Below are 23,783 nucleotides of genomic sequence, written 5' to 3' on the forward strand. Positions count from 1 at the left end.
TTCCACAGCAGAAAGGACTCTAATCTCCAGCAGAAAGAGTCATACCGGCGACACTCCAAATCCCCAGCTGGAAAGTGATACAAATGAGAGAGTCTTATCGGTGAAAACCTTCACAGGCACCATAAGGTGATGAAAGCTGAGAGAAAAGCCAAAAATGAGAGAGACTTGATAGTGAAAATCTTTCGGGCACTGCAAGTCGAATAAGATTAAGAATCAGATGGGGAATCACCAATTGAAGATCTTGAAAGATGATTGACGGTAAAGGATAGGCCACATACGCATGTCATGGCCATTAGAGTCGGTATCTGCATTTGATATATTTTTATTTATAGTTTCTTTTGTAAAAGGGTCATCGTTTCCTTTGTCTTTTATTTTGTTTCTGTCATCTTTCTCCTTTCATAGAAAAATCCCCAATAGAGTCTGTCTGGTCAGAACAAGTGTGAATTGACTTCAAAATATGCCATCAGCTTTCCAAATATGCAAGATGAGATCTGACTAGTACATCCAAGTGGTATAGTCAGCAAGGAACAAGCGCGAGGCCAGTGTCAATAAAGATATCCCCAGCAAAAGGGAATTGACAAAAGGATTGACGAGCGTCAAGAGGGATATCCTTGCCAAAACCAAGGTTATAAACCTCAAAGACAAGGCCCGTGAACAAAGCAAGGAGAGCAGTGAGCATGATTTGGCGAAATCCATACTAGACTAAAAGGTCGGGGAAATGCCAGTTTCCAAGCTATGCCACAAAAGAAGAGGGATATCCCCAGCAGGAAGGGATTATCCCCAGCACATAATATCATCCCCAACAAGTCGTGGAGCACAGCGCAATGAAGGAGAAAGGGAAAGCCATCCCAGTAGGAGTATCACAACCAACCACCATGTTTTAAACTAACAAATTTTGTTTGATTTGAAACAGGTAAAGGAAATGGCATTGATGCAGAAACGCATGCCACAAGGGATATTATCAAACTGGGGCAGAAAATTTTCCTTCCATTTAGAAAATTTTCTGGAAGTCAGGTACCCCCAGCTGATAACATTTTACCCCCAACAGGTAAGTAAATAATTCCTCAACAGTGTTATCCCTAGCAGTTGCGAGGGGTCCAACACAAGGTTGGAAAGTCGGTATCCTCAGCGGTTCCTTTCGGGGAAAGGAAAAACGAATCTCAAGGGAGGTAGTCTTCGAAGGAAGAAGCTATGCAAAAACAAAACAAAAAAAAAATAAAAATAAAATAAAATAAAAAAAAAAGAATAAAAATAAAAAATAAAAAAAATAAAATAAAAAGATAATAATGAAAAAATGAAAAAAGGGTAAAAAGTCATCCCCATCTAAATTATCCCCAACAGTTTCGAGGGAGGACAACACAGGTAAGTAAATAATTCAAAAAGAAAAAAAAAGAAGGCGAAGGTTTCATTAATAGGAGACGCACTTCCTAGTTTGAAATCATTAGAGTTCTACCCATAGGAGATGCATTTCCTCCTAAGTTTGTTTTAGTTTCACCCATGGGAGATGCATTTCCTCCTAAGCTTGTTTTAGTTTCACCCATAGGAGATGCATTTCCTCCTAAGTTCAGTTTCACCAATAGGAGACGCACTTCCTAAGTTAAGTTTCACCGATAGGAGACGCACTTCCTAAGTTAAGTTTTACCAATAGGAGACGCACTTCCTAGATCCATTGTACCAATAGGAGACGCACTTCCTAAGAAGTTTCACCAATAGGAGACGCACTTCCTAAGAATAGTTGTACCAATAGGAGACGCACTTCCTAAATTCAGTTTTACCATAGGAGACGCACTTCCTAAGTTCAGTTTATCATAGGAGACGCACTTCCTAAGTTCAGTTTTACAATAGGAGACGCACTTCCTAAGAAGTTTCACCAATAGGAGACGCACTTCCTAAGAATAGTTGTACCAATAGGAGACGCACTTCCTAAATTCAGTTTTACCATAGGAGACGCACTTCCTAAGTTCAGTTTATCATAGGAGACGCACTTCCTAAGTTCAGTTTTACAATAGGAGACGCACTTCCTAAGAAGTTTCACCAATAGGAGACGCACTTCCTAAGAATAGTTGTACCAATAGGAGACACACTTCCTAAATTCAGTTTTACCATAGGAGACGCACTTCCTAAGTTCAGTTTTACCATAGGAGACGCACTTCCTAAGTATAGTTGTACCCATAGGAGATGCACTTCCTAAGTAAGTTTTACCAATAGGAGATGCACTTCCTAAGTTTAGTTTTTCCCAATAGGAGACGCACTTCCTAAGTTTATTGTACCCAATAGGAGACGCACTTCCTAAGTTCAGTTTTACCATAGGAGACGCACTTCCTAAAGTTCAGTTTTACCATAGGAGACGCACTTCCTAAGTTCAGTTTTACCATAGGAGACGCACTTCCTAAGTTCAGTTCTACCAATAGGAGACGCACTTCCTAAGTTTATTGTACCCAATAGGAGACGCACTTCCTAAGTTCAGTTTTACCAATAGGAGACGCACTTCCTAGATCCATTGTACCAATAGGAGACGCACTTCCTAAGAAGTTTCACCAATAGGAGACGCACTTCCTAAGAATAGTTGTACCAATAGGAGACGCACTTCCTAAATTCAGTTTTACCATAGGAGACGCACTTCCTAAGTTCAGTTTATCATAGGAGACGCACTTCCTAAGTTCAGTTTTACCATAGGAAACACACTTCCTAGGTTCAGTTCTACCAATAGGAGACGCACTTCCTAAGTTTATTGTACCATAGGAGACGCACTTCCTAAAGTTCAGTTTTACCATAGGAGACGCACTTCCTAAGTTCAGTTTTACCATAGGAGACACACTTCCTAAGTTCAGTTTCACCAATAGGAGACGCACTTCCTAAGGAGACGCACATCCTAAGTAGTTTCACCAGCAGGAGACGCACTTCCTAAGTTCAGTTTCACCAATAGGAGACACACTTCCTAAGGAGACGCACATCCTAAGTAGTTTCACCAGCAGGAGACACACTTCCTAAGTTTAGTTTCACCAATAGGAGACGCACTTCCTAAGAATAGTTTCACCAGTAGGAGACGCACTTCTTAAGTTCGGTTTTACCATAGGAGACGCACTTCCTAAGTTTAGTTTTACCATAGGAGACGCACTTCCTAAGTTCAGTTTTACCATAGGAGACGCACTTCCTAAGGAGACGCACATCCTAAGCAAGTTTTACCCAGTAGGAGACGCACTTCCTAAGAATAGTTTCACCCAGTAGGAGACGCACTTCCTAAGAACAGTTTTTCCCAATAGGAGACGCACTTCCTAAGTTTATTGTACCCACAGGAGACGCACTTCCTAAGTTTATTGTACCCAATTGGAGACGCACTTCCTTAAAGTTTAGTTTTGCCCATAGGAGACGCATTTCCTAAATTTACTTTTACCCCATAGGAGACGCACTTCCTAAATTAAGATTTCACCTATAGGAGACACACTTCCTAAATTATTTTCATTCATAGGAGACGCACTTCCTAGTTCAAAATCATTAAGGTTTCACCCATAGGAGACGCACTTCCTAAGACTATTTTACTCATAGGAGACACACTTCCTAGTCTGGTTCACTCAGGTTATACTTTTGCTTTAGGAGACACACTCCCTAGTTTGGCTTTTTAGATTATATTTTATTTCAGGAGACGCACTTCCGGAATTGAGACTTCACCCCTAGGAGATGCACTTCCTAGTTTGATTCATTTTAAGTTCGACCATAGGAGACACAATTCCTAGTCCAGTTTTTGAAGTTTACCCGTAGGAGACGCACTTCCTAATCGAGATTTTATTCATAGGAGACGCACTTCCTAGTTCTAGTCACTGAAGTTTTCACCTTTAGGAGACGCACTTCCTAGTTTAGCTCATTCCGATTCAACCATAGAAGACACACTTTCTAGTTTGAGTCATGGAGGTTTTTATTTTAGCAGACGCATTTGCTAGCAAGAGTTTTGGTTTTACTCGTAGGAGATGCACATCCTAGCCCAGTCTTTAGTTTACTCTCATCATGCATCAGTAGGGTAAGTGAGTTACAATTTTTCTAACGACTCACAAATCTTCCCAGTACAAACTGGGTTAGGAAATTTTTGTTTGTTTTGTTTGTTTTGGTTGTCAGGAACCCGCCTGTAGAACGGAGGTTGTTGTATGTCGAAGATCGAAGAAGTCAGGAGTCCGCCTGTAGAACAGAGGAACATTTTTCAGGATCAAGCAGTGACCCACTGGAAAGCAGAAGGTTACAACAAAAATCCCCAGCATTCAATCCAAATTAGAAATAGTAGAAGATCGCCTCAAGAATGCGAGTCAATAGTCTGGGATGATCAACAGAAGCTGGTCACAAAAACAAAAACAAGAAGAGAAAAAGGCAAGCATAGAAAAAAAAAGGGAAAAAAAAGAGAAAAAGAGAAAAAAGAAAAAAGAACCCAAAATACGGAAGTGGAGAACAAATGTGGTCTGCTCAAGAACTAGCACCTACAACTAGCAAGTATCAAGGTTCAAATCCAAAGTCTGTATGAAGCACCATTCAAGACTCAAGACCAAGTTTCAGAAGACTTAAAGATAGGAATCCTTGTAACTAGTAGCTGATAGGCTTAGTTAGTCTTTTTCAGTTTTCATTTTTGTTGTAATGACAGGACCGCGGACCGGAACCTCAACGGAACGGCACCTCGATCGGCTCTTCACCTCGGTACACTTCACTATCTCTCTCATTTCCGAACTACACGTGGCCTGATTCCTGTATAACCAAGGATATGTAGGCAGCTCAGATACCAGGGCTCGGTCACATTCCCTCCCTTTCCTTAAGTGTAGTCCCCTCCAAATAATGGTCGGGTCAAAACACGTCTAGTCGTTCTTTGTCGGAAAACTCTTCGTGTTTCCAGTCAAAGAGGGCAGCTGTAAGCACGTGATTTTTGACCCTCCCTGAGGATTTTCACACTTTTTTAGCATAAATATGTAATTAGGTCTAATATAGCCATTTTTAATTATTTTTACTTTATTTCGTTGCAAAAAAGAAAAAAATCACAAAAATACATATATAAATTTTAGTTTATGTATTTCTCATAAATTTGGAAAAAATACAAAAATTGTACTTTATTTTGGTATTTTATATAAATTCGAAAATTACAAAAAATATAGTTCTATTAAGGTTTTATAGTCATTTTAACTTTGAAAAATACAAAAATATTACCTCATATTTTATCTTAATATCTAAAAAACGAAAATTACAAAAAATAGTTTTATTAATATTTTTTAGCTATTTTAAATCTTGAAAAATATTTAAAAAGATATAGTTTTGTTTCAATACTAGTCTTATTTTTGGTAGTTATTTTGCTTACATAGGACTAGTTAAGCAACGTGTTCCTATTTCTCGGGTCCGGGCAAAAGGATAATATTCGGGTTCAAACTACCCGGTTTTAGGCCTAATTTTCGGACCTAGCCCATGATAAACCGAGTCCAGGACACATGGGGAACCCCACCACGCGTGGGGGACATAAGTCTCGAACCCCACCACGCGTGGGGCTCATTTTTCTGGGCAAACCCATTACAAAACACGGACAAAGGACTTGGAAAAAAAGAAAAACTTTGAAAAAAATTCAAAAGAGGCCACTGTTCACGCTTCTTCTTCCTCAAGAAGAAGAAGAAGAAACCCTAACTAACCCCCTCCGTCAACAACCAAACAGACCTCCGTTCAGCTGCCCTCCAAACGCCAAAACCACTGCCCAAAACCAGTCGCGCCCCCCGTCGCCACCCGCTTCCGACCAGCCCCGCGACCAGCTTGGTCTCCGCCTCAAACCACCACCCTCAACCCTATTGCCCAAAACCACCATCAACAACCCCAAAACCACCGTCAACCTCCAGCTCCCCCCCTCGTCGTCACTATCCAACCAACGACCAAACGACCACTCCGTCACCTTCCCGACTGTCCAAAACCAATGCCAGTTCCGTCGACCACGACCACTCCTCCATAGCTGATTCTTCTTCACCAAGAAAAACATAGCAAGGAACCCTAATCCATCACGTCCAAACCCACCATCCTTCCACCACCAAACACCACCACCAAACGACCCTTCCGGCGAACATCTCCATAACCCACGACCCCTCGTCCTTTTGAGCAGCAACCACCACTGCTGCATCACCGTCACTGCCCCAGTCGGAACTCCCACCTCCATCACCACATGCTGAACCAACCAGCCTCACAACCAGCAGAAAACCTTCACCAACCCACGTCCAAACGTCCCTCCATAGCTCCCCTTTCCTCACCTCCAACGACCCCTTATGTTGCAGCTTCACGCAACAGTTGCTGCGTCGAAAAATACAGCAGCTGTTGCTACGTCGCTGCGTTGCTGAGCAGCTCAGCCGTTGCTTCAGTCCGGTGAGGTTGTTTTGCTCGTCGAGGTCCGGTACGTCGAGGTCGCTGTCCGAGGCGTCAAGGTCCGCCTACGGTTCGTCGCGTGTCAAGGATAACGCTGCCTCGCAGTTAGTTGTTTTTTTTTCAGATTTGTTTGAGGCATTGTTGGCATTTTCCCTCATTGCTTCAGTAGACTTTTAGTTGTTCTTGCTCATATGTATATGGTTATTCACTTGCTTCGTTTGATATGAGCCCATGGTTGAGATTCTGGCAAAAGGTGCATAATTATGCCTAGTTTTCTTTTTGTTGTTGTTTTGTTTAAGTTTTGTTTCTGTTACTTTTATTATTAGGGAACATTGAAGTTAGGTTATAGATTTATTTTTACGCGATTTTGCTCAATGGACATAGTCTAGTGCCATGCTCTTAGGAGTTGCGTAAATATGGGTTTAAACCGTTGGTAGGAGTAATCCTTTGAAATCAGAATCCTAAGTGTGTCATTTTAGCAAATTCTATGTCCATCGCAAAGTAAAAAAAAATAAATAAAAAGAAAAACGAGGCAAGCTTCGCCAAAAAAATAAAAATGCACAGATTGCGGAGCCCTCACAAAATATATGTATTAAATACTTAGATTCCGGGATGGGTCGTTTAGCAAATTTCACGGCCCTACCCAAAAATAATAATGCGCTAGTTGCTTTAGGCGCGCCTTTAATAATGTTATCTCCCTAAACTCGGGTGCACATTTATGTGACCCAAATCCAAATCTCAACGGAGTCGAAATATGTCTCTAGTCACGGGCACATTGATTGTGACGTGGCCCGAGATGCATGTCCATGACGTTGCAAATTCCTTTTAAAAAATAAGAATGAGATGAGCCTCGCCGAATAAAAACACAAATTGCGGGGCCCTCAGTAAATACTTGTTTAAAATTACTTAGAATTCAGGAGGGTCGTTTAGCGAATTTCACGGCCTCCGCAAAATAATAACGCGATAGTCTCTTTAGGCGCGTGTTTAATAATTTACTTTCTTAAGCTCGGGTGTGCATTTCATGCGACCCAAATCCAAATCTCAAAACATCAAATAAAATGCGTTCCGGATTGTGGGTGCATTTCATGTGACGCAGTCCAAAGACGTGTTTTAAGCGATGTTCACATTCTTGTAAAAACAATAATAATAAAGCGGTTAAAAGTTAAAATTTGCACATAAGTTCATATTCGTATAAAATCAGATAATCAAGCCAAATATAACAGTTGAGCGACCGTGCTAGAACCACGGAACTCGGGAATGCCTAACACCTTCTCCCGGGTTAACAGAATTCCTTATCCGGATTTCTGGTACGCAGACTGTAATATGGAGTCATTCATTTCCTCGATTCGGGATTAAAATTGGTGACTTGGGACACCCTAAATCTCCCAAGTGGCGACTCTAAAATAAATAAACAAATCCCGTTTCGATTGTCCTTTAATTGGAAAAAACTCCCCTGCGCCCTCGCGGGTGCGGAAAAAGGAGGTGTGACATGGAGTTTCAGCTTTAAACACTCTATTTCTCTCTCAAACTACTCTTTTAGCTTTGGAAAATTAGCTCAACTTTCAGCCTATTTCTGACTTGTAAAGGTTCAGAAAAACAACAGTTGAAAGCTTTTCAAACTTTGAAATCTTGGTGTTCTCCTTAATTTCTGATTTCCTAACCTTTTTTAACCTCTGATCTCTAACCCCTTTCCCCCACCTCAAATGAGCCTATTTATAGGCTAAATACAGACCAGCCCCAGGCTGCCTCGTTTCCCCAGCCCTCAACTCTGCCCATAACTCCTTTAAACTAATCAAAAATGCCCTAGGCCCATCCTCCTGATAGCCCCTTAGCATGTGTTTTCTGCCCAAAGGCATGGGCAGCCTATAATATTTAATTACCCCCATGCTACCAAATTTGGTTCCCCACTATTGCATTAGTTTAATCCTATTTCAGTACCCTATTGTCAGCTCACTTAAACTAATCATTTCTGCTCTTTTCACACCCCCAAACTCCCCTTGTCAACCCTTGATTATTACTGTATTGCCCTACTTTAGTAGCAGGAATTTTTGGACTTCTGAAGGTTCTAATTCAAGCTGCCCTAAACTAAACTCTAGCTATTATAGTGCAGCTACAATCCATTCACAGATAAGCAATCAACTAAACGATAATGATTCGATCAGTCATATGAAGCTATACAAATTAGAATCTTTGTACATTCAGTCTTATGAAACTAATCGACATCATTTATTTAATCGACTACACTAATCATAACATAGAACAAATAGTCGACCAAACAAACAACATAAATAAGGCATCAACTATCTTTGACAATTTTGCACGACACAGGGAAACTACAGGCATTATCGATTCGACGATATTAATCAATTTGAAACATGTATATCACTATACGTATTCAACCATAAATAGAATAAAAATCGACCGAATAAAAGGTCCTACGGAGATGGAGAACAACTGACAGAAAATCCCAGAAATAAATAAACAAACTAATTAACCATGCCGATAAACTAAAATAAACTAAAACAAACAACAGAAAAGGAAAAGTGAACTTACTCTGAAAAGCTTAAACACAGATGACCCAAGCCCGAGCTGGATTTGCCCATTTGAAGTCGAACAAATCTTAATCGAGGTGTTCTCGATCGAGAACACTTCGATTAAGGTCTATTAGACCCCAACCTTCCGTTTAATCCGACCGAATTCCAAAAATTCTTGTGTTATAGGGTTCGAACAGTCAGATTTGGGGTTTTGGGATTTGTGGGTAGATTTGGACCAAACCAAGCTTGGTTTGGTCACGAGTGAAGCTAGGGTAATGGCTGGTGTGAATCTGGGGTGGGTTGGTGTAGGTCGGGGTTTTGCTCGAACCTTCAAACGAAGATTCGAGACGATGGGGAATGATTCGAGGCAAGGGGGTAACAGATCCATGTTCAGGGTGGTGAGGTGCATCAAGGGTGTTACTTTGGTGGTCACTGGCATTGTTGCCGCCGGGTTCACGGTGAGAGTGCACAGGGGTGGCTAGGGTTCGGACCGAGGGTTTGGGTTTGTGTTTGGGATGATGAGGAGGGGTGTTCGGATGGGGGCGTGGGGTGTGATGAAGGGCTTATATACGGAGTGTGGTAATTAATCTGAGCCGTTAGATCAAATGATCTCAACGGCTTGGATTAATTGGGGAGGGACAAGACGGGGTCATTTGGTATAGAAACGGGGTCGTTTGGTTTTAATGAAGGGCCGGGTTGATCCGGGTAAGTAGGTCGGGTTTGGAATGGGTATGGAGATGGAATCCTGGCCGTTGGATTGATTTAAACCAACGGTTTTGATTAAAGAAGGTTGATACGACGCCGTTTGGGGTGTCTCACGGTCTGACCAAATTGGACCGGGTCTGGTTGTTTTGGGCCTGGATTTGGGTTGCATTTTTTGGACCAAATCGGGTATTTTCTTCTTATAATTAAACCCAAAAAATTCCTAAAACGAAAATTAGACTACATAAATATTAATTAACACCAAACAACAATTATCACACGAATTAAGCATTCAATAGAATTACCATGACAACAAAATAGAATAAAACACTTATTTTTGTGATTTTCGCTTTTAAAAACCAGATAGCGGTTGATTAATTCCCAAATGTACCATTTTCCTAAATGCATGCTACATGTATTTTTTGTATTTTTGACTATAGCAAGGTGAGCATTTACGGACAAAACAATTATCAAAATGTCACGCAAATTCTTAAAATTGTACCCGAAGGCAACTTGTTTTATTTATTTTTCGATTTCTTTCGGAATAGCTTCCGAGAAACAAAAATCACGTGCTCACAGCTGCCCCTCTTTGGCCGAAAACACAAAGAGTTTTCGTACAAAGATAAAGTGAGCGGATACGAGCGATTTTTGCCCGTTGGAATACCCCGTGTGAAGCATTTTTTGAAAAAGATTTAACCGAACCTTGCTTCAAAGGTTTCCTACATATCCCTGGCAAAAGGGGAATCAGGTTAATGTAGTTCGAGAAGTTTTGGTGGCTGGGACTACCATGGGACTGCAATGTTGCTGCTGCGGCATGCTGTTATCACTGCTTACCGATCTTCTTGTTACACCGTGCTTAAAAGAAAACAAGAAGCTAGGCTAGACTACGGATCATGAGATCTCATCTATCTTCAACTTGTTCTTGTTGCCTTGCTTTCTTGTCGGCTTGTGTTTCTTCCGGTGCTTTTCTTCCGAGAACTTGGGGATAACACTGGCCTTTTGCTTTTCTGAATACCAGTTTTCCTCATTTTGTTCGGTCTGCTGGGGATATGGCTTTCTTCATTAAGCTTTTCGGCGGTTCCTTTGGGGATACAACTATCTTCATCAAATTTGTTATGCTGGGCATAATTTAATGTTCACATGCCGCTTCTTTCAAGACGCGTGCTTTTCTTCCTTTTGACTCATGCGCTTGAATTTGTGCTGGGTTCTCTTGTTGCCACCTTCTGCTTTCCGGTGCTGGGGATTTTTATTGTTTCCTGCTGGGGATTCCTGTTGTAACCTTCTGCCTTCCGGTGGGGTTACTGATTTCAAGATCTAAAGTATAAGACTCAAAAGTATTCCTCTCGTTATACAAGTGGGCGCCTGACATGGAAATAAAATAAAATGTGTACCCTCATTATACTGGTGGGCGACCTAGGACATGGAATGAAAAATGCATACCCTCATTATACTGGTGGGCGACCTAGGACATGGAATAAAAAATGCGTACCCTGATTATACTGGTGGGCGACCTAGGACATGAAATGAAAAATGCATACCCTCATTATACTGGTGGGCGACCTAGGACAGGGAATGAAAAATGCGTACCCTCATTATACTGGTGGGCGACCTAGGACAGGAAATGTAAAGACAGAATTGTATACCCTCATTATACTGGTGGGCGACCTAGGACATGAAATGAAAACAGAAATGCATACCCTCATTATACTGGTGGGCGACCTAGGACATGAAATGAAAAAGACAGAATTGCATATGAATTTGTTTCCTCGTTCCTCCGAGAAAATTTTTGAACAACGACAGAAAATTTTCTGCCCCGATTTTGGTGACTTTTCTTGTGGCGTGTCTTTCTGCCATCATCAACCTTTATTTTCCTGTAGAAATCAAAGAGAATCTTGTTAGTTTTAACATGGTGAGTGATCGTGTCACTCCTGCTGGGGGATGATTGTTCCTTTCCCTTTCCCTTGCTCTGTGCTCCCAAAAACTGGTTGGGGGATAAAGTTGCTTGCTGGGGATGATATGTGTGCTGGGGATGGTTTTCCATTTATCCCTTCCCCGCTCTTTTGTTTCACAACATGCTGTGGGCGTCTCCTTCAACTTCAAAACTACTCCCTTAAGCGCTTATTTTCTCACAGCCCTGCAGGACATAACATGTTATCACCTGGGGATAACGTTGTTGAGGATAGGATGGTTAGGGTTATCTTGCTGCGGATTAATTCCCTTTTCTTCCTCTTCCCTCTCCGTGGCGTTTGACCACCTTGGACCTTGGTCTATGATTTCAGCTCTTGCTGGGGATCTTTTGGAACTTGGTCCACAAGTCCTTCAACCGTCGTTTTCTTCATGTTCCCCTTGTCTTTCTAAGCTAGTTTGTCATTTGGTTTTGCAACGAACGCCTTCCGTCCTATTGCCTTGGCTTTGGCCTGTGCCATTCGCATTTTGCTTTGTACCATTTTGGCCCCTGGTAGTAAACTCTGAAAGGTCCTTCTCAAAACGAATTTCTGGAAAAGTCTTTTAGACAAAGAAACGAAAAAGATAGAAAAGAGAAAAATCTTTCTGAATAAATGTTGGGGGGGGGGAAGAAGAAAAGGAAAGAACTTATCTGGATAGTATGACTGGTCCCTATGATCATGTCGTGCATTACGGATTACTTGACCCAGTCTATTTGTATCAATCAATCTGCCTGATGGCCTTACTTGCTGGAGATAAATAGGTGCCCACCTCTTCGCAAATGCGGATCCTTCTTGCCAATGTATCTTGTCGTCTTATAGTGCCTTTCGAGGGGTTTTCACTAATAAGACTCTCTCTTTTCTCTCAGCTCCCGTCGCCTTATGGTGCCTGTGAAGGTTTTCACCGATGAGACTCTCTCATTTTATTTCTCTCGTCTTTCGTCGCCTTATGGTGCTTGTGAAGGTTTTCACCGATAAGACTCTCTCATTTTGCCCTTCAACGGGGAATTGGGGTGCTGCCGACATGACTCTCTCTTTCGGAGATTCTTTCTGGCTATCAATTCATTTCCAGTTTATGATCCCCTTCTTTGCTGGGGATCAGCGCATTATTCTCGGCTTCTATTGACCTGACTTGTCACCTTTTGGATATTGATCGGGAGGTCTTTTTTGGACATCGATGTTGGTTTTGTATGGGTTAAAAAGGGAAAGGCTGTCAAATATTTAACGCGACTTTGATGGGTGAAATGTTACAACTCTTGGAATCAAACCTTTTTTGAAGATTTAAAAACATAACTCCTGCCCCGGTTTTCTTGCTTGGGGAATTTTTATATTTACACTATGTTGAGCTACGCACATTATGCACACTACGGTGCACTATGACCGAGCCGTGAGGCGCCTACGTATCCTCTTTGAGGAATCAGGTCGAACGTAGTTCCTGCCATTTCCTTTGTTTTTCTTATGATCTTTATCTTGTTTTCATTTTTCTTTTAATTTCTTTTCTTTTTTTCATATCTTTTTCCCATTAGTGATTCCAAAAGAGGGGTATGAAAGAATAACTAAGGCTCAAAGGGGGAAGCAAAGGTTAAAAGTGTTTGGATAGAAGAAAGAATTGCCTTCGTCATTTCATTATCCAATAAGTACCAAATACAAACAAACGAACCAATAACTACCATAATCAAAGAAATTACGCATAATATCTTTTGACTGCATCAGAATTGATAGCCATGTCGACACATCTTCCCTCGATATCTGTTAGACACAAAGCACCGTTGGACAACACTCTGGTCACGATATAAGGCCCTTGCCAATTTGGGGCGAACTTGCCTTTTGCTTCGACCTGATGCGGGAGGATCCGTTTCAATACTTGCTGCCCTACTTCAAATTTTCTGGGGCGCACCTTCTTATTGTATGCTCTTGCCATTCTTTTCTGATACAACTGGCCATGACACACTGCTGCCAATCTTTTTTCATCTATTAAGTTCACCTGCTCTAGTCGAGCTTTGACCCATTCATCGTTGTCAATCCTGGCTTCAGCGACAATTCGGAGGGATGGAATTTCAACCTCCGCCGGTATTACTGCTTCAGTTCCGTATACCAACAAATAAGGAGTTGCACCTATGGAAGTCCGGACTGTAGTGTGATAACCCAACAAAGCAAAGGGTAGTTTCTCGTGCCATTGTCTGGATCCTTCCACCATCTTCCGCAGTATCTTCTTGATGTTCTTATTGGCTGCTTCGACCGCTCCATTCGCCTTGGGACGATATGGGGTGGAATTGCGGTGTGTAATCTTAAACTATTGGCATACCTCTCTCATCATATTGCTGTTAAGATTTGCACCATTATCTGTGATGATCACTTTTGGGACCCAAAATCTGTAGATGATATGGGAGTGAACAAAATCCACCACTGCCTTCTTGGTTACCGACTTGAAAGTTTTAGCTTCAACCCACTTGGTGAAGTAGTCGATGGTCACCAGAATGAACCTATGGCCGTTGGCTGCTGCCATCTCGATAGGCCCAATGACATCCATGCCCCATGCGACAAATGGCCAGGGCGCTGACATCGTATGCAACTCTGTCGGCGGAGAATGAATCAGATCTCCATGTATCTGACACCGATGGCATTTCCTCACGAAAGTGATACAGTCATGCTCCATAGTGAGCCAATAGTACCCTGCTCGAAGAATCTTTTTTGCCAATACATATCCGCTCATATATGGCCTACAAACTCCAGCATGCACCTCTGCCATAACTGTCGTGGCTTGATCGGTGTCTATACATCTTAGCAATCCCAAGTCTGGGGTTCTTCTGTACAACACTCCTCCACTGAGGTAGAAACCATTTGACAAACGCCGAAGGGCTCTTTTTTGGTCCCCAGTGTCCTGCTCTGGATATATCCCCATCTTGAGGTACTCCTTTATGTCATAAAACCATGGCTCGCCATCCACTTCCCCTTCTACCACGCTGCAATAAGCATGCTGATCACGAACCTGGATGTGCAAGGGGTCAACATACATTTTATCGGGGTGGTGTAACATTGATGCTAAGGTGGCCAATGCATCGGCAACCTCGTTATGAACTCTTGGGATATGTTTGAATTCCACTGATCAAAATCGCTTGCTCAGATCGTACAAACATTGTCGATATGGTATGAGTTTCAAATCCCGTGTTTCCCACTCACCCTGAATCTGATGTACCAGGAGGTCCGAGTTTCCCAAGACCAAAACGTCCTGGACATCCATGTCTGCAGCTAGTCGTAGACCCAAAATGCATGCTTCATACTCTGCCATGTTGTTGGTACAATAGAAGTGTAGTTGAGCTGTAACAGGGTAGTGACGTCCTATTTCAGAAATGAGTACTGCTCCTATTCCAACCCCCTTCGCGTTTGCGGCTCCATCAAAGAAAAGCTTCCAGCTTGGTTCCTCGGGTAATTCCAGCTCACCTGTGTGCATTACTTTCTCGTCCGGGAAATACGTCCTCAAAGGCTCGTATTCTTCATCAACGGGATTTTCAGCCAAGTGATCGGCCAGCGCTTGGGCTTTCATGGCCGTCCTCGTCACGTAGACGATATCAAACTCTGTGAGCAAAATTTTCCATTTTGCTAACCTCCCTGTAGGCATAGGTTTCTGGAAAATATACTTTAATGGGTCCAAACGGGAGATGAGATAAGTAGTATACAAAGACAAGTAGTGCTTCAACTTCTGAGCCACCCAAGTTAGGGCGCAACATGTCCTCTCGAGTTGAGTGTACTTGACCTCATACACTGTGAACTTCTTGCTAAGATAATAAATGGCCTGCTCCTTCCTTCCTATAACGTCGTGTTGCCCCAGCACGCAACCAAACGAATTCTCCAGGACCGTCAGATAAAGAATTAACGGCCTCCCTGGCTCAGGTGGAACCAACACAGGTGGATTGGACATATACCCTTTGATCTGGTCGAAAGCCTCTTGACACTCCGCTGTCCAGTCTACCGCAGCGTCTTTCTTCAGCAGTCGAAATATGGGTTCACAAGTCGCCGTGAGTTGAGCGATGAACCTGCTGATGTAATTTAGTCTCCCCAACAGACTCATTACCTTTGTTTTGTTCTTTGGCGGTGGTAAATCTTGGATGGATTTGATCTTGGATGGATCCAATTCAATACCCCGTCGACTGACGATGAATCCTAACAGCTTTCCTGATGGAACCCCAAAGGCGCATTTGGCCGGGTTGAGCTTAATATCATACCTTCGAAGTTTTTGAACAAATCTTCCTTAAGTCTGCTACATGGTCTTCCTGACGCCAAGACTTTATGATCACATCATCTACGTACACTTCAATTTCTTTGTGTATCATGTCGTGAAACACAGTAGTCATTGCTCGCATGTACGTTGCCCCAAAATTCTTCAGTCCAAATGGCATTACCCGGTAACAGTAAGTTCCCCATGGTGTAACGAAAGCTGTCTTTTCCGCATCTTCTTCGTCCATTAAGATCTGATGATATCCTGAATAGCAGTCCACAAAGGATCCAATCTCACGCCCAGCGCAATTATCGATCAGGATATGGATGTTGGGCAATGGAAAATTATCCTTAGGACTTACTTTGTTGAGATTGCGGTAGTCGACGCATACCCTGATTTTCCCGTCCTTCTTCGGCACTGGTACCATATTGGCCAACCAATCGGGATATCGAATGACCCGAATAACCTTCACCTGGAGCTGCTTAGTCACCTCTTCTTTGATCTTCACACTCATCTCTGTTTTAAACTTCCTCAGCTTTTGCTTGACCGGAGGGTATGCCGGGTCAGTGGCCAATTTGTGAACCACTAGATTGGTGCTTAATCCCGGCATATCATCATATGACCATGAAAAAACATCTTTGAACTCCATGAGGGTTTTGATTAATTCCTCCCTGACGTTTGGCTCAATATGGATGCTGATTTTGGTTTCTCTGACATTATCTGCATCCCCTAGATTCACAGCCTCAGTGTCATTCAGATTAGGCTTGGATTTTTCTTCAAATTGGCACAGTTCTTGGTTTATTTCTTCGAAGGCTTCATCCTCGTCATATTCAGACTCATCGTCACAATCGACCTCTTATATCATTAAGTCGGAGCCGGATTGATTTATTAGACTAGGTCGAAGATCCGCTGTGCATACCATGTCATTAGAACCAGTAAAAAGAGAACTTTTCAGAAAGAAAAAAGAACAAAACAAAATTAAAATGAGACAAGAGAAGAGAATTTTATTAAAAATACGAGATAACAGGGTTCACACTTTTACAAAATAAAATGAGATTTGGATTACACCCTGGAATAATCCGAAATAAGAAAGCAAAAATCAAAGCCTACTACCAGGACTCCCCCCGGGTAGGAAGAGGAGTAACCGTCCAATTGTTGGTTTTGGCCCCAGGCCCCACAAACTGTATGTCTGCTCTGCTGGAACCCTCTCCAACTTCTACTATATTGACATCAGTGAACAACCTTTCGAAAATCTGATTCAAATCCCTGTCCATCCCAATCAATGGTCCGAGAATTTTTGGGACCGGTGACCCCTTGGCACTTGCTCTAATAAAGGATCTTGAGAGACGCAGTATTGGTTTGGGAAGAAACCAAACTCTCTTCTTCATTTTCCGCGCTCGCTTTACATCTGCCGCAGTCGGTTTGAACCCCAGTCCAAAGGTCTCCAAATTCTTGGGCAAGGAGACAGGTTGGACAATCCCCTGAAGCTCAACCCCCAGGCCTTTTCCCGGCACAAACTCATTACCCAGCATTTCTGAAACCATCATGACCGTTGCGGAAGTTACCCTAGGGTGCTGAATGATCTCACCCTCAGAAATCTTGTTTGCCGACACTGCATCAAAAATCTGGTAAACCCAGGGACCTTTGTCATCATTGGTCTCTATGAAGGGCACAATGGCGCCTCACATGGTGCATGCAGTGTCCTCACCGTGCAGTATGACCTCTTGTCTATCCCACTCGAACTTGACCATTTGATGCAAGGTGGATGGCACTGCTTTAGCTGCATGGATCCACGGTCGTCCCAACAGAAGGTTATAAGATACCGCGACATCTAATACTTGGAACTCCATGGTAAACTGGACCGGACCAATGGTCAACTCAAGTATAATATCCCCCTCGGTAGCTGTTCCATTTCCGTCAAATCCTCGGACGCAAATGCTGTTCTTGTAGATTCTTCCGTGGTCGATCTTCAACTGGTTCAGGGTGGATAATGGACAAATATTGGCACTTGATCCGTTATCCGCCAATTCCTGAGTAACTGTTGAATCTTCACATTTGACAATTAAGTAGAGAGCTTTATTATGTTCCGTTCCCTCCACTGGCAGATCATCCTCTGAGAATGTTACCCTGTTCACCTCAAAAATTTTGTTGGCAATCGTTTCAAAGTGGTTTACAGAAATCTCGTTGGGCACATGAGCTTCATTCAGTATCTTCATTAGGGCCCGACGATGTTCATCTGAATGGATCAGTAATGATAACAACGAGATCTGGGCCGGTGTTTTCTTCAACTGTTCGACCACGGAGTAATCCTGCACTTTCATCTTCTTCAAGAATTCCTCAGCTTCTTCTTCTGACACAGGTTTCTTTGTTGCAGCTGGGTTGGGTCTTCTCAACTCCACTGGAGCAAAACACCGTCCTGATCGAGTCAGTCCCTGCACCTCACAACTATCCTCCTCCACTTGTTTTCCCTTGTACATCACCACTGCCTTTTCATACTTCCAAGGCACGACCTTGCTATCAATCATTGGCAATTGGACTACCGGCTTTATGGTGACCAGTTCCCTGCATACCCCTTTCAACACAACTGTGGGTGTGGGTGATGTCCCTGATATTACCAATTTGGCTGGCTCTAGTTTCTTTGTTGCGGTGGACGGACTTTTTCCCAATATCACCACTGGCTTGACACCTTCCCCCTTCAACTGTACCCCTGATTTTCCGCCGCTCGATTCTTCTTTCGGAGCGGCCTGGATCATCATCACTGTCTGTGAGGGCTTCCTCGGCTCTCCTCCCTCATACACCAACTCGATCATGTAAGCCTCGTGGTGTGTTGGCAATGAGTTCTGGTTGATGTTAGGTGCCTCCGGTGCCTGGACCTCAATCTTGTTGGCATCAATAAGATCTTGTATTGCCTACCTCAACCTCCAACATTTTTCGGTATCATGCCCCAGCATTCCCGATCAGTACTCGCAGCTTATCGATCGGTCCAAATTTTGGGGTGGGGGGTTTGGCTCTCTAGGCTCAACAGGACTCACCAAACCTAGCCGTCTCAATTTGTGGAACACAGCGGTATAGGTCTCTCCCAACTCAGTAAAAGCTCTCTGTCTCTATAACCTGTCATTTCTAGCAGCGTGATTTCCTCGAAAGCCCGCCCCTGGAGGGTTCCTGTATGCTCTTGGTGGAGGATAGGTGTTTTGTGGTGGAGGGTAGGTGTTTTGTGGGGGTGCATATGTGTTCTAGGGAGCCGGCGTGTGCCATTGCGGGCGAACCGGAGGCTGAGTGTATGTTTGGGCTTGGTGCACGGAGAAGTGTGGTTCTTGAGGTGGATAGTAGTGCCGTGGTGGGCTGTATGGGTAGTTTGGCCTGTGGGGTCTGGGTTGGTTATAGTATAGTTTGCCGGACCTGGACCAACGGCCTGCCTCAATCGTGGCGACTTCTTCTTTCTTCTTCCTTCCCAGCGCACCTCCCGTGCCGCTCTGAATAGCTTGGGTCGTTGCCTTGAGTGCTGAGTAATTCAGGATTTTATCAGACATCAGCCCCTTCTCGATCATAACCCCTATCTTTACTACTTCATTGAAGGATTTTCCAACCGTCGTCACCAAGTGACCAAAGTAAGTTGGATCCAGCGTTTGCAGGAAGTAGTCCACCATTTCTCCCTCTCTCATGGGAGGATCAACCCTGGCTGCATGTTCTCTCCAGCGGAAACCAAACTCACGAAAGCTTTCCCCAGGCTTCTTTCCGGTCCTCAGCAATGTGAGACGGTCAGGGACTATCTCGAGATTGTATTGAAAGTGACCCGCGAAAGCCTGCGCTAGATCATCCCAAGTGTACCATCTGCTGGAATCATGCCTGGTATACCATTCCAATGCCGATCCACTCAAGCTTTGACCGAAATAAGCTATCAGTAGCTCATCTTTGCCGCCTGCCCCTTTCATTTTGCTACAAAAGCCCCGCAAATGTGCCATGGGATCACCATTCCCTTCATACAAATCAAACTTAGGCATCTTGAACCCAGCCGGGAGTTGGACGTCCGGGAAAGGGCATAGATCCTTGTAGGCCGCGCTGACCTGGTTGCCCAATCCATGCAGGTTCCTAAAGGATTGCTCTAGGCTTTTGAACTTCCCCATTACCTCATCTTTCTCTGGGACCTTAACCGGCTTTTCAATCTCTACCGGTACCTCCAAGTGCGGATTGTAGGTATGGGGTTCTGGTGCATTGAATGTGTGTTCAGGGGGATAGTATTGCGTATCGTGAGCCTAAAACAACGGCTCGCTGGTTGATCTTTGCAGGGTGGATGATGTGGGTCCCATAAAAGTGGGAACATTTGGTGTTGGGAGAGGTTGATGGGGTGGTGGAGCTTGGGAATCATGGGGGCTTCTCTCCTGATGATAGCGGTGATTCGGGAGGCTTGTTAAAGGGCCAGAGTGAGGATATTCCGGCATATGCCCTAGTGGTTCAGGGCTCTTTTGTGCTTTGGCCAAAGCTAACTGCATTGCATTCATCTCTAGTCCCATCCTTTCTATCTTCTCCATCGCTTCTTTCAACAACTGGCTTACCGGCCTTTCTTCCTCGGTACTATTTTTTGAAGTAGTCATGCTCGTTGTTACCCGTCCTTTGGATCTGGTTTGATAAGGGTGTGTTGCCAGAATGCTTTAACAACTAACTTTCTGATATTTGTGGAAAACAACAAACTTGTTAGCGTTAAAGTTTAACAGATTTGATAATAGCACATTGGGGATGCAATGCTCCTAGGCAGTAAACCATTTCTAACATGCTTTGCTTCAAACACATGCGTCATCCCGGCTTGCTTATTTGCCCCTTTAAAGTACTTTGGGAACCCCTGTATTTCTTTCCATTTTTTCTTCTTCTTTTTTCTTCTTTTTTCCTTTTCTTTCTTTCTCTTTTTTTCTTTTCCTTTTTTTTAATGGCGGTCGAATCTTATGTGGATTGCCTACGTATCACGTCCCCGCGTGAATCAGATCGGGCATAGTTCTGCCACAAAGTAAAGACACAAAAATTCTTTTGGAATCATTCAATTCATCACCAAAATTTGCTATTACAAATTACTTATCTCAAACAAAGAACAACAATAGTACAGATTCCAAAGTTCTTAACCTGACTCGATGAAAAGAAAAATAAACAACATATGGGAAGACAATAAAGCCAACAAACAATACTCGAGCTAGGGATACATTAAAATTCCAACTTAGGGGCTCGCGAGGCATTGTTCGGCCTTTCCGCAGACTTTGTTGTAAGGCCTCTCTGCAAGCTCTTCAACTCATTCATGATCCGGTGGACGTAGCCCATGGTGGAAGCAAGGAGGGTATCCTGAGGTATTTGCTCACATGCTAGGCATCTCATGTAGATGTAGTGCCCAATCTCATCAATCCTTCCTCGAATGTTATCCCTCTCAACGAACAATTGCTCTATTCGCCGGTTCTTTAATCCCAGGGCTTGAGCATTGTCGGCGAGTCGATCCTGGAACTTCTCCATTTGTCTTTCCATTCTGGTCATCGCATCGTAACAGCGCCTTCTGTCAGCTTGGGCATCTTGTGCTTGTTTGAAGATCCGCTCCTGAAGAGTGGAGTTCATTTTCCTTAATATCCCGATGCTCATTTCAGAATCCCTTATGACTTGTTGCAGATGCTTCCTCCGGGCCATTGTACCTTTTGCCCATCTGACCTTTATTCTTGCTATGCAAGCTTCCGATCTCTCTAATTCTTATCGGCTTTTGCTGACCTGATCTCTCAACTCTGCTATTAATCTTTCGTCGGAGCGACGTTTCTGTCGGTCGCTGTTACTCTTACTGACTTGGCGAATGCGGGCTTTCAGTGTCTGGTTTTCTTTGGCTAATTTGTTCTTTTCACCCCGCTCAGAGGCGACTTGCACGTTGTTCTCAAATATAAGCCTTTCAACTTGTTGCTTTAACTTCCCGATTTCAGACCGGTAGCCTTCCTCCCTCCTTAACCAGCCCCACTGCTCCTGTGAGTCATCCGTAAATTGTTGGACGTGAGCTCTTTTAGTAGGTCTCTGACAAATCTAGAACCTTCTATAGAACCAAACATCGTACTTTGGGTCTACCTCACCCTTAGCCAGTTCTCGAACCATAGTCTTGGGCTCCAAGAATCTACATTCGTGCCACAACTTTCTAATCTTTCCTTCGGGAAATACGACTCCTGGACTCAGCTCAATGGCGTGCTTGCTTAGATCTTCATCAGTGGGAATTACTTGAAATCTTCCTAGCTGGCGCAATACCCGATGAGGAGCATATGGTTGGATGCTGCGAAGTCCCATCAAAAGAATATGACATTCCTCGGCCGCCATGTATATTACCTTAGTGTCGGTCAACCACCCAAATGCCCACTCAATTTGGTCGGCTGTTGTTAACCTCAAATGTGTAAGCCATGCTTCGACACCTTCGGGGAATACGACGCCTGTCATTCGTTTCTCAAAGCCGCTGATACAGTTCCTCTCGGTCAACCCGTGGTTCATGTATCCTGCTTGGTGACAGAGGTGTTCTTGCATCCACAGCTGGAGTAACAAATTGCATCCCTGGAAGAACTCGCCTCCTTCTCGGCATATAGTTAGAGCTCGGTAGATTTCGGACAAAATCAAAGGAACCACAGTGCTGTCAGTTCTTTTGATTGCAACATCGGCCATCCCCACAAGGCCTATCTCTACTTTCTTATCTTTGCGAGGATAGATCACGATTCCCAGGAATGCCGTGATGAATGCCAAAGTACTTCTTGCTTCCCACTTGTTTCTGTTCCCGGCATGAATTAGTCCGAGGTTTGGTTCTTCAAAACCCCGAGGAGTACTATACCGTTGATATAGGAATTGGAGAGCACAACATCCTCTTGACAAATCATCATTTTGCACCTTCCGACTAATGCTTAGAAAATCCAAAAACGCGTCCAGAGATACTGGTCTTGGTGAAAGTAAATACTGTCCTCTTAGTTTCCCATTCAATCCCGCATATCCGGCTACTTCTCTAGTGTAGGTGAATGTTCAAAGTCAACAAAACGGAATACATTGCGGGTTGGGTCCCAGAACGGTATTAGAGCTTCGAGGATATCTGTCCTTGGCTTGATATTCAGTAGATTGACAAAACCTCCCAATACTCTTCCCACTATCTCTTTACTATCGGCTTCCAGATCGTTCCACCACATGTGGAGTTATAGAGGGACCTCGCTAAAGACTGAGAACAATTCATTTTGATTTGTGCTCATCCTGCACATTTATTAAGGTAATTAAAGAAAGAAGACTTTTATTAGACTCAAAACAGAACTATCAATATTTGATTTTTTTTGAATTTTGAAGATGAAGGACTCGGTTTTCAGATACGGCCTTTCAGCACTTCAGGGACGAAGGCTGTGTGGGTATACCGATCAAAAAATCAACAAAAATGGCCGTCTGCGCAAATTCAAGCCTTTCGGCGTCCCTTTCGGGAGTACTTGGTTATTTATGGCAAAACGGCCTGACTAGATTTGTCATCTCAGCAAAAAGGGAAGTTGGACCCGATTAGGGTTGCCTACGTATCTCACATCCGGTGAGAATCAAATCGGCGTAGTTCGCCCAATTAAACAAACTATTTTGAAATACTTTAAGCAAAATAAAAATAAAAATATATAAAATAAGGAAAAACTATTACCTTGATTTTTTATTTTATATATATATATATATATTTCTCTTTTTTTAATCTATTTTTGCTTCTGTTGGCAAATAAACTAAAACAAAAAATCAAGACTCTTTAGAACAAGTTATTTTTTCTTATTTTTTTTTATTTCTGCAGATCAGACAAACTAAAAATGATAGACTCTTTTTTTTTTGAATAAAACAAACTATATTAAAAGTAAAATATTTTTCTCAAAATTTTGTCAGAGTTTTGACGCTATTTGGACATTGTTATTTTCTTTTCAAACATAAGATTAACCCTATACACTGCTATTTCTCAAAACTATATATATTTTTTATATTTTTTTATATATATTCAAAGCCGATCGTCATGCAAATCCAAAACAAATAAAT

This window comes from Nicotiana sylvestris, chromosome 8 (genome assembly GCF_000393655.2).
Source record: "Nicotiana sylvestris chromosome 8, ASM39365v2, whole genome shotgun sequence".
In the NCBI taxonomy this organism is placed as follows: Eukaryota; Viridiplantae; Streptophyta; class Magnoliopsida; order Solanales; family Solanaceae; genus Nicotiana; species Nicotiana sylvestris.